Genomic DNA, 17,518 nt, shown 5'->3' on the forward strand with positions numbered 1-17,518 from the left:
TATCCAATCCTACTTCTTTTATTGATTTCTGACCAATATCTCTATGCAATACCATCTACAAATTGATATCTAAAACTATTGCAAACCGTCTCAAACCTTTCTTATCTAAACATATATTTGCTGAGAAATTTGGCTTCTTAGAGCATCATCAGATCCATGATGTTGTAGCTATCGCCCAGGAATGCATGCATTCCATCAAGATTGGACATTTGGATGCCTGTCTTATGAAGTTTGATATATCCAAAGCATTTGATTGCATCGACTGGGAATTATTATGGATGATTCTTCATAAAATTGGTCTTGGACATATTATGATTCAATGGATAAAATATTGTATTAAGTCTGCTTCCTTTGCCATTCTAGTCAACGAAATTCCTACAAACTTCTTTTTAGCCTCTTGAGGCCTTCGACAGGGTTGCGCTATGTCTCTACTTTTGTTCATTACCATCATCGATGGCCTCAACAAAAAATTCTTGGAGGCTTAATCCAATGGGATCTTAACTAGTTGTTGCATAGTTGATCATGTTCCCTTGTCCCACTTAATCTTTGTTGATGATTTTTTGGCGATTGGAAAAGTTGACCCCTCAGAATGGCAAGTGATATTTGACATTCTACAAGATTTTGGTCTTGCTTCGAGCCTCTTCATAAACCATAATAAGACCATTCTGATCTCAAACGAACCAGAAGATCCTCAGATTCTAGAGATAGCAAACATCTTTAATGTAGAGATCAAACATTTGGATGGGGGCTTTAAATATTTGGGGTTTCTTCTTAAACCTAATGGATACAATAACAAGGATTGGGCTTGGATACACCACAAAATAGACAAGAGGTTGAATATGTGGTCACACAAATGGATATCACTAGGAGGATGACTTATCCTCATAAAAATTGTCCTCCACAACATTCCTATTTACTAGATGCACATTTTCAAAATTCCTATGGGTGTTGTCCACAAAACTAACTCTTTGATTTCCCATTTTCTATGGGTTGGTACAAAAAAATACCGGAAAATCCATCTTGTTTGTATGGAGATGCTCAACCTCTCAGTCTCCCTTGGTGGTTGGGGCATAAAAGATCTAGCTTCTTTTAATATGTCTCTTCTCCTAAAAAATTTTGGAGGGTTGTATGCAGTCAAGGACAAATATTTACAGAACAAAGATCTTATTAGCTGGTTGTGTGATGGAGCCCTGGATCCTCCAAAAATATCATAGTCTTGGTGCAACCTTCTCAAGACTAAGTATTTATTTTTTGGGAACCTCAGATGGGATGTAGGCTCATGCACTATTCCATAGATTGGATTGGATATGCTCTCAAGTATGGCTGGCTCTCATCTTCTATCCCCTGCTCTCATCAAATTTCTCCATAATAAGGGCATTTTTGTGATTAAATACATGGCAGACATATCTCTCTCCTCTTCTTTTTATACTCATTGGAAAGATGCAATTACGCTTGAGATGCTTGATCACTTGATTCGGGAATGGAAATCTTATATATCTATTCTCAAACTCTCTGGCATAATCCTCTCTCCTAAAGATGACAAATTGATATGGTTTGGAGGTTCTCAGCAAGGAAAGGTCATTGTCAAGGAGACATATCAGTTGATCTTCCAACCCTCTAGACTGGTTCAAGTTTTCTCTTGGCTGGCCTGTGCATGGAAATGGAATTTCCCTCTTAAACTAAAATGCTTTCCCTGGCTGGTGGTGCATAATAAGATCCTTACTTGGGATATTCTGTGCAAAAGGGGCTTCTAGGGTCCAAGCAGATGTGGGCATTGTTTATCTTTCAGAGAGGACATCAATCACTTTTTCATCCATTTCCCTTTTGCCACATTAGTTTGGATTTCGGTGCTTCATCATCTTGGTTCTCCTACAAATTGGGACCATTCTAACATTTACTCTTGCCTTGGTAGATGGTTAGCGGATCAACCTCTCCACAGATCATTGGTATTCTTCATCATTTGGGGTATTTGGAAATCCTATAATGCCCAATATTTGACCATGTCAATCCAAACATCTGGCAGACCAACGACAAAATCATCTCATACTACATGTAATTTTCCTCATCCTCACCTTCTAATTTGAAATGTCCCCCTCCCCCTCTTGACATTCAGTGAGTCTTCCTAGTTGGTTTTTTTTATGGTGCCTCTTCTTTTGGACTTTGTTGATGTGGCATGGTTATTCACCTAGGGCCATCACACTCCTACAAATTTCATTGGAACTATGGATTTGGATCTAACATCCATGATGAGTTAATGGTCTTCTGGGGGATCCTACATTGTGCCATATGGCTTGGTCTTTGGGAGCTCACTGTTTTTGGAGATTCCATGTAATTGAGTGGGAAAACATAAGAGGTTCCCTCTTCTCCCCTCCTCCTGAGCCTTGAAAATCTAGAATTAGAGCCCTGATCCCTGAATTCCACATCCTAGCTATTTCCCACACCTATCAAGCACAAAATGGTGAAGAAAACCGATTATCTAAGGCAAGTTGTTCTTTGGCAATTGACTAGATCTCCTTCCAATCTTTTGACATCAACATCCTACAAGAGGAAGGTCAAATTCAAATTTAAGATCTCTATTTTTCCCGGACGAAGCTCTATGTTTCCTAGCCTCTGGATGGACTTGATCACTAGATCTTTCTCTCTACATTTGTTTGCAGGGTCCCCTGTATCATCATCTTTCCACTTTTCTCTGGATCGTTGGAGGCTTTCAGATCCACTTATTAGTTTTCTATGGATGACCATCTTTCACCTCTGTTGATTTTTTGTCTAGAATAATCTCTTCATTGATCTAACAGATCATTGTAGGGCTTTCAAAACAGTAAAGTTTCCATGTTTCTCTGTTACATCTAGGACTGATGTTTCTCTGATTAACATACTTTGTTTTCAATCGAAATACTGATACAAGTTTTCTGTTGTAATCACTTTCTTTACTATTAATAGAAAAGGTTTTTTTGATTGGGAAAAAAATCCCCCTGGATATATATAACCAAAAATAAATTTTACAATGATGTGTTGTGTCAACAAGGATTCACTAGAAGCATCCCCAAATTCACTAGACCATCTTCCTAGTTGCTTCAATTCCCCCGTCAACAACTTTAGGCCTAGATCGAGTTATCATTATAATCGAACGTGAAACACAAAAATATCCTCATTAGGGGAATTTTGAGGTCTAACATGGACATCCTAAGGAAATTATAAAATAATAGTGGAGATAATAAAATAAGATTAGATTACATCATTAAATTCTAGAGGGAAAAAAGAAAAGAAACTATTTTTTCAACTCGTATTTTCAACTTATCTCCCTATGGGTTTACTCAAATTTCGAGTGTGAACGCTCATTGGATGCATAATTTGATTCCTCATCCAAGTAGTACCCCATGTTGCATACTTTTGATGGACTTTGCTAAATGAAAAATGAGAAATACATGAAAAACATGATTGAAATAACATTTTTTTCATGTATTTTTCAATTTTCGTATAGCGGGATCCATCAAAAGTATGCAACATGGGTACTCCTTGGATGAGGAATTAATTTTTTCATCCAACGAGTACTCCCACTCGAAATTTGAGAGCAAAACCTTAGGGAGATAAGTTGAAAATACTAGTTGAAAAAATAGTTTTATTATTTTATTATATTTTAATATTTTTACTTTTTAACCCAAAACATGGTGAATCATCCCCATGATTGACATCATCATCTTGAATCCTAATGGTTCTTATAAAGTTTATTTTGGTTGTACATTTTCTTAGGAAGCCCATTTTAGACCTCAAAAATTCTCTAATGCAAACAAGCAGTAGACGAATTTAGCAAGGGTTTTCATGACAAAATCCTAGAAACCCTAAAGTGTCGTCATATTTGGCTCTATGTTGTAGATAATCGACAAACCCACTCGCCATAAATATTTTCCATTTGAATGTAAATTTTCAAAATAATATATATCCTTATATTTGGAAATGAGATTTATGCTTGTGGTGACACGCAAAAATTGGAGGTCATGTTCGGAAACTAGCGAAGGTCACGAAATACCATGATTAAGACACATCGAATTAATTAAAATGCATCCTGGATGCACATCAACAACATGACAATGACATGGATATGTAGGAACCAATTATGTGTGGAAATGTACGAATCATTGTTGTGTTGAAATGTAGGAATCACTGAGGTGTTGAAGACAATTTTATTTTTTTATATGTTCATTGCTCTTCCAGTTTGTCGAATAGTTAATAGACCGACATCAAACATTTTGTTGAATCATCGCTAGAGGTAATGCATTTTGTAGAACGACACCTATGAAGGAACATTATGTAGAATAATTGATCATTTATAAAGTATAAAATGGTTTTTATGGTATAATATTGATCTAAATAAAAAACAGGAAGAAGCACTAATATCATAATTCAGAAGGTTGTCTCAGGTATATGGTATTGTGAGTAATGAAGGTTATTTGATTTTCATGTTTAGTACAATAATCATTGGGCATAAGGAGGTCTGATCATTGTGAGTTAGTGACATTATTAGGCAGTATGATTGACAAAGCATAGAGGACAAAGTTTGTTGACGGTCTGACATGCATACACTATTTTACCTCCTATTTGCATAAGTGAAATTGTACTAGTATTGTCTCTTACATATGTCACCAGCGTGTGTTAGTTTGACCATCTAAGGATTGGTACATTTTTTATTCACATATTGATATGGTTTGACAAAGGAACATGTAGCTTGAGAAAAAATAGGGTTTGTTGTTGATATTGTTATTATATTATTATGACAATGGACTTGACTGATTTTGTGCTACTAGTGTTTGTTCTTTTGAACAAAGGAAGTTGTTATTTTTGTTGACGACCTTATGCCAATATTACAGATTGACAAAGCCAACAAATTTTAGTGATACTCATCAGTTTGATATTGAACACAAGACAATCCAGTATGAAAATTATGAAATGTGGTATGTCGTGGTAAGTTGAAGGTTGGAAGGGCAAGTGGAACCTTGCTGAGTAGGGTGGTAGGGTGGTGTAAGGCTGGAGAGTGGAGTCTCCTTTAGGTTGGAGTCTAAGAACACTTCAAGGTGGTAGGGTAATGTTAGGGCATGTTGAAGCTTGCATAGCGCATTGGAGCGTCCTTCCAGTTGGAGCTGGTAAACTGGATGTTGGAGCCTATAAACCAGGACGTTATAGCAACCTTCCAATTGGAGCTAGTAAACAGGGTGTTGGAACATCCTTCTTTTTTGAGCATGTAAACTAGGGTGTTGGAGCATCATTTTCGTTGGAGAAAATCAATTTAGAAGGTGGAGCTTCCTATGAATGTAAATTAGTGAAGACAAATATTAAGAAGCATTCGGTAGTTTTTCTCCCATAAGGGTTTCCACCTAAAAATATGTTGTCTATTATTTTGATGTTTGTGCATTGTTGAATTGTGTTGTTTATTGTTCATGTGATGTAATGTTGATTTAATGTTAATGTGAAATTAATGTTTTGAAGATTAAAAATCAACTATTTGGAAGGAAATATTGATTCACCCCCGTCACAAGATTTCGAACGTTTCGTATCAGAGACGATTCCTTCAGTTGCAAAATAATAGTTGGAAGGTAGTTCTCAGGTGAATCAAGATGGGAATATCAAGGAAGAAAGCTTCCAAACATGTAAAAGAATCAAAGGAAGTCTACAATGTTGTATTTAATGAAGTGAATCAATTTGGTCCACCAACTCTTGAATTCGATGAAGCCAAATATGAAATATGCATAAGAGAAATTTTGAGGTAAAAAATGAGCCTCAAAACAAAAATGCATAACAAAAATAAACTTTATAAGAACCAATAGGATTCAATATGATTATGTGAACCTTGGGGGACGATTCACCATTTTTGGAGTAAAAAGGTAAAAAGATTAAAAAGAAAAAATGAAAAAAATATTTTTTTAACTCGTATTTTCAATTTATCTCCCTACGCTTTTACTCAAATTTTGAGCGAGAGCACTCTTTGGATGCGGAATTTATTTTTTCATCCAAGGATTACCCATGTTGCATAATTTCGATGGACCCTACTAAACAAAAAATGTGAAATACATGAAAAATCATGATCACAATCACGCTTTTTCATGTAGTAGGGTTCATCGAAAGTTTGCAACATGAGTACTTATTGGATGAAAAAATTAAAGTCCACATATAACAATTTATCCCACTTGAAATTTGAGTAAAATCATATGGAGGTAACTTGAAAATACAAGTTGAAAAAGTAGTTATTTTGTTTTGCCCCTCCAAAACTTGATGAGGGAATATAATCTTATTTTATTATTTCCACTATTATTTGATATTCCTTAAGAAGACCATTTTAGACTTCAAAATTTCTCTATTGGGTAATCCAAAATTGAAGTTTATTTGAAATCTTAGGGATGTGATGTATGACACTCTATTGTTTTTGGAGACACATCTACCAATGAATCTAGAAGGTACAATACAAAAGAAATGAATGTCATTCTTAATGATCTACCGGATTCTGTGAAAGCCCAAGTGGGTTAATGCTCATCAGCCAAAATTGTTTGGAAGAAACTCCACAATCTCTATCCAAAGAAGCTTTTAAGGAAAGAAGAATGTGAAGATGATCATGATTCAAATAAAGTAAATTATCAGGTCAAGAAATTTGACAATGATGAAGACGAAGCAGTGGTAGACATAGAGGAAGAATTTCTCAACGCCTTAAGCAATCTAAATAAATCAAGAAAGAAAAATAAAATACTCGAAGAAGAAGTTTCCCTTCTAAGACTTCAATTGTAGGAAGCTGAAAAGAAAGAAAATAACTTGACTAATCAGTTAGAAGAATCTATAACAGAGGTTGGTCAAAAGCAAAAGGAACTTGATGCATCTCTAGTAGAAATAAACATGCTAAAGGAATGGAAGAGGGGACTTTTGCAAGAAGTTGAAAAAAATGATCATATCATTAATGGAAAGAACCAAGAAATTTCTCAACTAAAGATGAAGGAAAAAAAAAGTAGGTGAAGCTCCATGTGACGAAAGCACAAGCTCCAATTCCCTGTAGAGAAAGATTGATGAGAATCCTGATAGTAGGATCCCTAGGAGGCCAAATCGATGTGAAGGACAAAAGAAGATTAAAGGTGATCCACTATGTGATGTTGAAGTAATCAAGGACACGGATCAACAAAAGGTTGCACCTACTCCAAGAAAGAATGTCTATAAAAGATCATCAAGACAATACTTCTCATCCAAGTATCCTAACGTGTTTAATGGCTATTGTTTTTCATGTTTTAGCTTCAATCATATGGCTAGGGATCACATAATGTATGACATGGATGATTATTAAGGACATCATCAAAACCCTATAATCAAGTTTGATAGATTTCAAAATGACTTTTCCAACAAAAATTCTATGTCATTTGCTTCATTATTAAGGTTCAACATTGAAGGTTACAAATGCCATAACTATGGACATATAGCTGATGATTGTAGATACAAGATAACAGAGAACTCTAGTATTAGGTACAAGAAGATTTGGAGAATAAAGAAAAACCAAGAGGAACAGGGAAATGAATAATTCTCAGTGGTTATGCCCCCAGGTCTTGTAAAATCAAAAGGTCATGATAAATCTTCAATGGAAGATGTAAAGGTTTAGGATGATCCAACCGAAGAGTTGGTTCATATGTTATTATAAAGAATCCAGTTTGATGATTCCTTGCCCTATGAATCCTATAGGGAGGGAGTCTATGTAGCAATTGTTTCACTTTTGAAGATCTATCCTTTGACAGGGTGATATATAATAGATATGAATAAGTCGTCCGAGTAGTGATGAACATGGTGGTAAGATTAGTTAGCCTTGTGGAGTAGTAGGTTTGAAGAAAAGTCATGGATAGAATTTCAGAAAGATTTAGGTGGAATCAACTGTGGCAACCCATGTGCAGCATAACATGTCATGGGGAGATATGCAATCTAATGTCATGGATAGAATTTTAGAAAGATTTAGGTGGAATCAGCTTTGGCAACCCATGTGCAGATAATTGGTCAGGGGAAAAGAAGTAATTAAAGGAAGACATGCATTTTGTAGGAAGTTAGAGGAATATATTTTGTTAGGGGGATTAACCCTTTACCCTTAATGTCAAAGGGGGGCAGGGGGAGGGGCAAAAAATAGGTTAGGATGATCAGAGGCATGGAGTTAGGGAGAGCACTAATCGTAGGGGGAGTATGTATTTCCATTAAATGGGGATATTATTGAATGGTGTTTCCATTGATTCCAATGTCGGTCCTTGAACGCCTTAATATTTGTTTTGATTTCATTAATTGAATCTCCAATGGTCAAGAAGCCCTAGAAATACCTAGAAGCCCTACACTTGTTGATGCCTTTGAGAATGAAGATTAGTGGATTTACTCTTAAATACCACCATCATTAGATGCTCCTCATCATGTCAATTCCAATGGTATATGGCATACCTCGTGGCTCCTCACGATTTGAAAAATATGCCTTTCAAAAGGTCAAATCCCCCTTGTTGTGGTTAATATGCCCAAAAAGAGATGATGTGGCTTATCATAGAACAAAAAAATGCTCAAGTCATGAGGATAAAAATGTCTTTTATTAAGAATTAAATCAAATTTTAATATGGTAAAAATACTTTGTGGAGGGGCTCAAATTTTAATTCAAGTTTGCCGAAGGGTTTTTGGCTCGAAGAAATTTGAATTTTCAAAATTCAAATTTACTCCAAAGGCAAGTGGTCATGCCTCTCGAGAAGGCACCTTGACCTCTATATAAAAGAGACACTTTAGCCCTCCATTGCACGCAATCAAAGTATGGATCTTGAGCAAAAGAAGTATCTGATTTTTTGTGGCTAGGGGAGTCATGAAGATTTTGAAAGAGGTTGAAAATTTTGGGTTAAATCTTTTCATTCTTAAGCTATGGTTTTCATTGAGCTTTAGGTCTATTATGTGCACTTCCTGAAGAACACATACATTCATCCCTCTTTGATTTGACCCCCCTTTGGAGTATATTTGTGGCACGTCACTTGCAGAATACATATGAGATTTCCTTGGGCCCTTGTGTAGGAGTATATTCCCTTGCCTGAAGTTGTGTTGGTTACTGAGGTTTATTTGTGATATGGACTGCTCTACTCGACGCAACTCCCTATGGTGTGCTTCAAATCTGAATTGTTGTGGAATTTTCATTGTCATTAGAATCCAATTACAAGCAAAGTGTAAAATTTGTTACTTGCGGGAAGCAACTCCCTATGGTGTGCTTCAAATCTGAATTGCTGTGGAATTTTCATTGTCATTAGAATCTAACTCCAAGCAAAGTGTAAAATTTGTTACTTGCAGGAAGTTGAATAACATTATCAGGTTGCATAAGCAATCAATCTTATACCATTAGAGTTCAAACAATAAACTCTCTTTCTCTTTATATATAGTGCAACTATGGTTTGGACTGAGTTATAATGCAACACAATGGTTTGTTGGCTTGAATAGATGGAAACAGGATGAAATTTGATGGGCAAATTGCTCGTAAGGGGTGCTTTTCCCATCAAATACAATTTGATTTTTTACAAAATTGTCAAGATTCTTTATTGAAATTGTGAAAACTAATTGAAGAGATGTGAAAACCCTCAAATTTGATGAATCTGTTTTGAAATTCGAACCCTGAAGGTAAATCACACTCAATTTTTTTTTTCATCAATTTACCAAAGGCTTAGTTCGCGCGGGTTGTGGCTGAGTTCACTTGAAGTGAACAATCATGTGCGTTTTCGTTATGTTGAATCCCATTTAATTTGTGCGAATATGTTGAATTAATTGTGATAGCTATGGAGAACAAGTTTTCTGGCTAGCAAATTACAAGTGGACATTTGTAGTCGATATGACGGCTGGGGCGGATGGCTTTCGCACCCCCCAGCCGTGTTTGATTCCTGCGGAAGCGTTCATTGAGGCCCCCCACGCTACAAAGTTATTTGTAACGGCTATGTCTTAAAAAATCTGCTCGCTTCGGCGATATGTAAAAAATCTGTTGGCTTCGGCCATATATGTTGTATAATGATCTTACAACAGGGATGAAAAATTCCCTCACTGATTTTAAAAAAAAGGTAGACATTTCCCTATTGAAAAGAGGATGGGCTTGTTGCAATTGTGATGATTGAAATAAATAACAGTAATTGTGATTGTATCTATGGTGGGGTTAGCCAAAAGAGGCATCGATATGGATGCCCAAAGCTAAAGAAAAATTGGTGCAAATGCCTTGCTTCAGGATGGAAGACCACAAAACAGACGTTGTAAGTAGTAAGTCCCTTGGTGATCTATAGAACCAAAAAAAATTATTACACTAGTGTGTTGTCTCAACCAGGATTCATCGGTAGCTTTCCCAAATTTTCTATGACCGTCTTCCCAATTGCTTCAACTACCCCGTCAATAAATTCATGCTTGGATCATGTTATCGTTACAGTCGAAGGAAGACTACAACAAGATCCTCAAATAAGCAGTGAACGAATTTATCAAGGGTTTTCATGACGGAATCCTAGAAACCCTAACGTGTCGTCATATTTCGCTCTCTATTGTTGATAATCGACAAGGCCACTCCATAAATATTTTCTATTTTAATGTGAATTTTCAAAATAATATATATCCTTATACTTGGAAATGAGATTTATGCTTGTGTTGACATGCAAAAATTGGAGGTCATGTTCGAAAACCGGAGAAGGTCACTAAATAACACGATTAAGACACATCGAATTAATTAAAATGCATTGAGTGGTAATATCGACAACATGATAGTCACGTGGATATGAAGTGAAATGATATTTTAAGGTCCACGAGACTAAAAATAGTCTATGAGATCATTAGTTTCTTGTTTTTCACTTTTTGCAATTCAATTCTTTTCCGATTCAAATTTGATGATGAGATGGCCCAACCTTCCAACAATCCCCTTACTAAAAAGACAATGCCAAGAAATTGATGCTAACATGTTCTCATAACTTTCTCTGATGTCTTTGAATGCATCACATTTCAAAATGAAATGTTTTTTCGATTCCATAGCCCTAGACGTGCAAAATGTACACACTCGTTCTTCCCAAGCTTCTTTAGGGCTTTTCCATGGCCCTGTTTCACACTGAAGTTGATGTGAGTTGGTCATTAATTGAGCAATAAGAACATTTTCCCTCCACGAAATTCTAGCTCCAACGAACTCTTTTTGTTGTAGATCACACGTAGGGTTGAATTACTCAATGTAATATTTCTTCTTTCTACCCAACTCTTTTCCCCATATCTTTTTACGAAACTTCTCCATAACAAAATCCTTTAGCTCCTCGCTATTTGTGAGACAAGCATTGAGGTAGATATTTCATTTTTTCATCCATGTGTAGTTTTTTTCATCCATGTTTTCTTTCTTTCACTCATGTTTTCATTGAAGATAACATTAGGCCATCTACCTACTCTCATTTGCTCAATTCTTTTTAGATATCTTATGAGCCGCACCATAGCAATTGCTTCAATGGGAGTTTACCCTGTTTCACTCAACATTATCTCATAAGGTACTGAACTTTTTATTTTGAACTTGCTCATGATCAAGTGTTTTTGGATTTTCTCAATTTGTTTCCATTTTGGGATGGGAGTGCTTCTAGCCCACAATTCACACCTGTATAGCATCACTGGATAAACTAGGAGTCCAAAAAGAACTTTAATCGTTTTCCAATCCCATAACTCTACCTCTCTACATCTGTTTTGAAGAGCATATAATTCTTTCCACCCTCCTAAAATTCTCTTCTTTCTGCAGTCCTCCCACTTGAGTTTGTTGCTAAAATCAATCCCAAGGTACTTGTACTATTTACTCCTTCAAGAATGTTGTCTTCAAAGAAGAAAGTATGCTGGCTCTGCTTCTTTTTATTAGAGAAAATTATTATTTTGGTCTTGCTAGTATTGACTTGCATCCCCACTGCTCTACAAAAATGCTCAAAGGCATATAAGTGCATTTACAATCCATGGGATGATTTAGAAATCAATACAATATGATCAACATATAAAAGAAGCTTTATCACAAACTCCCCCAACCAAACACCATCTCCACCTTGCATATTTAGCCACTCTTCCAATTTATCAATATATACACCAAGAAGAGTAAGGGATAGAGGGAAACCTTGCTTGACTCCAATGTCACTTCTAAAGCTTTCTGAAATACCTATTGAGGTTCTAATTTTGACTTTCATTTCTTCATAAAGTCTATGGACAACGACTCTATAATGCACAGGAATTTCAAATTCTTCCATTTTACGCCACAACTTATCCCTAGGGACTGTTTCAAATGCTTTTTTGAAGTCAACAAAACAACAAAATACTTCTTCGTTGTCCCCCCAAACCTTTTCAACAATGTGTTTCAATGTGATACCATGATCCACTGTAGAATGTTTCGGCCTAAAACACGCTTGTCCTCTTGCTCTTTTTTTTTTTTTTACTTCTGTCCACTTACTAATTTTGTCTTCTACCATGCTGCCGAAAAGCTTTGCAAACAAAGGATTGATCTTAATTTTTCTATAGTTGGATGGAGTATTAATGTCTCCACTTTCAAATAGGGGTATTGCTAGGTTAGTTGTCCAGTCTCTTGGGAATTCTTGTTGAATGATGTTGTTGAATATTTCCATGATGTGTGGTGCAAGAGCGTTCATTCCCCATTTTAGATACTCTACTTGCAGCTCAACCAACTCCTTTTCTTTTCCTGTTTTTAGCTTCTTAATCCATTCTCCACCTCCTGTAATGTGAAGAGCTTTGTATTTGTGTTGATCCTGGGGGGGGGGAGGGCGCGATTCTTTCTCATAGAGTTGCCTTGCATATTCAAACCATTGATTGGATGTAATATTATTTTCAATTTTCTTCTTCCTTAGTTGCAGTTCCTGCCAGGAAATCTTTGGATTATTCTTGCTTAAATATATTAACTCTTCTCTCCTCATTTGCATGAACTCATCTTTTTTCCTTTTCGGTATTTTCTTATATACTTTACATTCATCTTCTCCTTTCCTTCCTTTTTCAAGGTTCTCCTTTCCATTTTGCATTCCTCATCAAACCAAGCATTTATAGGAAAAAAATTTGATTAGGATTTCCTATTTTTTGCTCTTTTTCACTTCTCAAGTGCACTTTGAATTATATTTGTTAACTCATGACTGTTGAAGCTTTTGAAACTAGTTTTCTCCTTCCGAATTAATCTCTCTAACATTGTCTTGAAGATGGTACAATTTTCTTGTGTTAGAATAATTTTGTCCCTTGATAGTGATTGCCAAGAGCATTGGGTTTTCCTCCTATGCTACCTTTCTTCTAACCATGATAACCTTATACAAATTGGGTTATGGTCTGATTTTAAGTCCCATATATGCTCTCCAATATTAACTTCGTCTATCTTTTCTATCAAGCTTTGTGAACACATCACATAGTCAACGACACTTGCTCCATTGCATGTGTTGCAAATGATGTTCCCAAACCTTTTCCATCTATCTAGATCATTGCAAATACTTAAGTTGAAAGCCCCACACAGTGCAAGAAACTCCTCTCCAAAATGATTGCTAACTTTGTCATCTTCTAAACACCTCACCTATTGGGGATTCTCCTCTTTAGTGAGCCAAATAGGATTGTTATCCTCCTTGTAAAAAAGAATGCTAGCTTGATTATTTGTTGTTCTAGCATTGAAATCTCCCACTAAAATAACTTCTCCCTGTTGAGTGTACACAGCAATATCTTGTTTTAAAGATGCATATGGATTCTTGTTGTCAAGCCCCTTATTTTTGTAAGTTTTTGAGACTTGAAGGGCAAAATAGCATGCTGCAATTCTTATGTGATTCTCATTCTTTGATATTTTCAACCATAAATATTGTTTATTTGCATCTTCTTTAATTAACTGAATGTGACAAACTTCTTTTTCTTTCACTAACACTAGTATTCTCTGATACCCTTTGCCACTTTTTGCTACTTTGTTCCAAACTGCCAACTTCAAATAACTGTCAAACACAGGAGTTTTGCAACCGTCATGCTCATGAGTTTCCGTGAGACAAATTATGTCTCTACCTTCCGCAATAGGCCCTAACCTAGGTCCCCTCCTCCAAGGGTAACCTCTACAATTCCAACAAACTAAACTTAGGTAGACCTAGGTAGGATTTGAATGCTACGCAGTTTGACACATAAGACTCAAATTTGAGTCTTCAACCCTTTTCGTCCATGTTGCTCTTGTTGTTTTCGTCCTATTATTGAATTCTCTGTTTTTTCTTTACTACCAGCTTGCTGCCCTTTTTTTCCTGGAGGCCCAAACACTGCAATAATGGCTTTATCTTTGTACAACCATGCCCTTTTCCCTTCATTTCTTGCTGTTCTAATTTTCTCCACTTCATCTCTTCTCTCCTCTTGTTGTTTTTGGTTAAATATTCATGGAGGAAGAAGTGTGAGCCTTTCAAGAGTTTCTCTTTGCCCAAAAGATGGTGTTTGTCTTATACGCTTTCCATGGTGAATTTTATGGGTCAAGGCCTCTCTTCACATATCCTCCCAACCCTCCTTCCTTGGAAAATTTTCCCTTTCCAATGTAGTTTCTCTTTTAGAAAGTCTCTTGTCAAATTGAGAGTACTTTCATTCTTCCCATAATCTCTTATTCCCCTAATAATAAAGTTTGTTTTCCTGTTCTGCCTTTCTTTGTGTTCTATTTTATATGCTCTACGATCACTTGCATCTTCTTCTTTCTCTGTCCTTATGTAACCATTAGCATCTTCATCTCTAGATTTGATTACTTTTGGAGTATCTTTCCTAATGTTCCTTTTTGCCTTCTCTTTGGAAATGTCTATTTGATGAGATACTTGTGTATCTACCGAAGTTTGTTTATAAATTATCACATCCTTGTTTGCTATTATTAATTCTTTCATGCTTTTCCACACTATCTTCATGCTTTGCCAGTCTTGTTTTCCTGTCTCTAGAGCCTCTTGTAACATTGTTACATGTTCTTTTAAAATTCTATTACCTTCCATTAGACATCGGTTTGCAACTACGATCTCTGAAATTTTACAGTCCCTTTCCTGTTCTTTGGCTTCCAAAATCTCCAGCCTTCTCCTAGCCTTCATCAGTTCTTGGACATATAGATCTGATGACCAAGTAAGAGGTGTAGATGTGGGACTGTAAATGATTGATTCTTCTTTATTTTTGTTTCTCTTATTTTTTTTCTATGGATCGGTTTTCTTTTCATTTGTTCCCATTTAAGGCGAGCAAGCCTACGCCTTAAAATGCCCTCATATTGCGTTGCTTAACCCAAATCCACTTTCCTGTTTTTTCTATTGAAGCAATTTTGACTTGACCCAAATGATTTGTTTCCATAAAATATGAGATTTCCTTGTCATTTTTAACATTTTTACCATTTTTAGTATTGGCAACACCTTCTTTCCCTTTCCCTTGCAACAATTTTTCTATAGCAACATCATAGGCATCCCCGCTCTTTACGCCTTGGCTCTTCTGAGTGTTTTCCATGTTCTTGACAGACACCACCTCTTGGCATGTTGAAATGTAGGAATCATTAACGGGTTGAAATGTTGAAGATATATATATATATATATATATATATTATTCATTGTCCTCTCAATTTGTTGAATACTTAACAGTCTACCAACAAACATTTTGTTGCATCATCATTGGAGGTAATGCATTTTGTAGAATGACGCTTGTGAAGGGACATTACGTAGAATAACTAATCAATTATAAAGTTTAAAACGATTTTTATGGTATCGTATTGATCCAAATAAAAATAGGAAGAAGCACTGAGATTAGAATTCACAAGTTTGTCTCAGAATTCACAAGGTTGTCTCAGGTATAGATTATTACATGTATTGAAGGTTATTTGATTGTCATGTTATTGCTATAATCATTGAGCAGAAGGAGGTTTGATCATTATGATCCAGTGACATTGTTAGGCAATATGATTGATAAAATATAAAGGACAGTTTGTTGATGGTATGAGATGCATACACCGTTTAACCTCCTACTGGAATAAGTGAAATTGTACCAATATTGTCTCTTATATCTGTCACTAGTGTGTGTTAGTTTTACCGTCTAAGACTTGGTGCATTTTTTATTCACATATTGATAGGGTTTAATAGAGGAACATGTAACTTGAGCAAGAATAGGGTTTGTCGTTGATCTTATTATTGAGCAAAAGCATATCTTATTGTGATAGTGGAATTGACCGATTTTGTGCTACTAGGGCTTGATCTTTTGATAGAGGTAGTTGTTATTGTTGTTAATGACCTTATGCCAATATTACATATTGACAAAGTCAACAAATTGTTTTGATACTATTCAATTTGATATTGAACACAAGATGATCCAGTATGAAATTGTGAAACACGGTCCATCGTGGTAATTTGAAGGTTGGAGCCTTTAGGGAAAGTGACAACTTACTGAGTAGTGTGACAGGGTCATGCAAGGCAAGAGAGTGGAGTCTCCTTCAGGTCAAAGCTTGAGAACACTTCAGGGTGGCAGGGTGGTTCTAGAGCACGTTGAATCTTGTTTAGGATGTTGGAGCATCCTTCTAGTTGGAACTCATAAACAAAATGTTGGAGCATCCTTTAGATTGGAGCATGTAAACCAAGGCTTTGGAGTATCCTTCTAATTGGATCTAGTAAGTAGAGCGTTGGAGCATCCTTCAGGTTGGAGCCTGTAAACAAGCACGTTGGAGCGTCCTTTCAGTTGTAGATAAATTTAGAAGTTGGAGCTTCCTATTGATGTAAATCATTGAAAACAAATATTAAGAAGCCTTTGATGGTTTTTCTCCTGAAAGGGTTTCCACCAAAAAAATCTGTTGTTTATTGCCTTGATGTTTGTGCATTGTTGAATGGTGTTGTTTATTGTTCATGTGCTGTAATGTTAATTTAATGTTAATATGAATTTACTGCTCTGAAGATTAAAAATTAACTAATTGGAAACAAATGTTGATTCACCCCCCTCTCAGTATTTCCAACATGTAGCACCTTCCAACTAGTTTTTTGTCTTAGTATAGGAACCCATGGTTATCAATATAGTCCAAGATTTAAATATGCTAGAGGAGTGAGATACTATGTCTTGTGTGAGATCCGAATTTGTCAAGAGGAGGAGGTCAAGTGCCTTATATATAATCTTCTGGGAGGCCGAATGGGTGCCACAACAAGTTGGGCCGACTTGATCACTTAGATGGCTGACATGACCTTCTTCGAGCCAAAAATTCAAAATTCTTTCTTTTGAAATTGACATGAAGAACGTGTTTTGTATTTATTATCACATATATTTTGGAGGGATAATTTATTAAATATGAAGACCGACCATAGCTACAAAAATCCAATAACATTTACTCTAATTTCACTAAATTTTATTTAAATAGTGGAAAAAATATCTTGAACCTTACTACATATCACAAACCCACTCAATATGACTTTAGATTCTCCCAATTAACTATAAAATTGCCAAACAATGGTGAGTTAAAATTCTCTTTTGTTTCATAGGCATTAAATTTATACACAGTTGTAGAATATGAAGGGTCATAACTATCTAAATATGA

General features: G+C 35.8%; 1 pseudogene; it reads right to left on the reverse strand.

Annotated features, from left to right (window-relative positions):
• The window catches only part of LOC149201754 (uncharacterized), a 99,833-nt pseudogene extending 84,374 nt beyond the window's left edge, over positions 1 to 15,459 (reverse strand).
• Between the last annotated feature and the right edge of the window lie 2,059 nt (positions 15,460 to 17,518).

This window comes from Pinus tabuliformis, chromosome 2_1 (genome assembly GCF_031772625.1).
Source record: "Pinus tabuliformis cultivar Carrire ecotype Pingquan chromosome 2_1, CPIR1, whole genome shotgun sequence".
Classification (NCBI taxonomy): Eukaryota; Viridiplantae; Streptophyta; class Pinopsida; order Pinales; family Pinaceae; genus Pinus; species Pinus tabuliformis.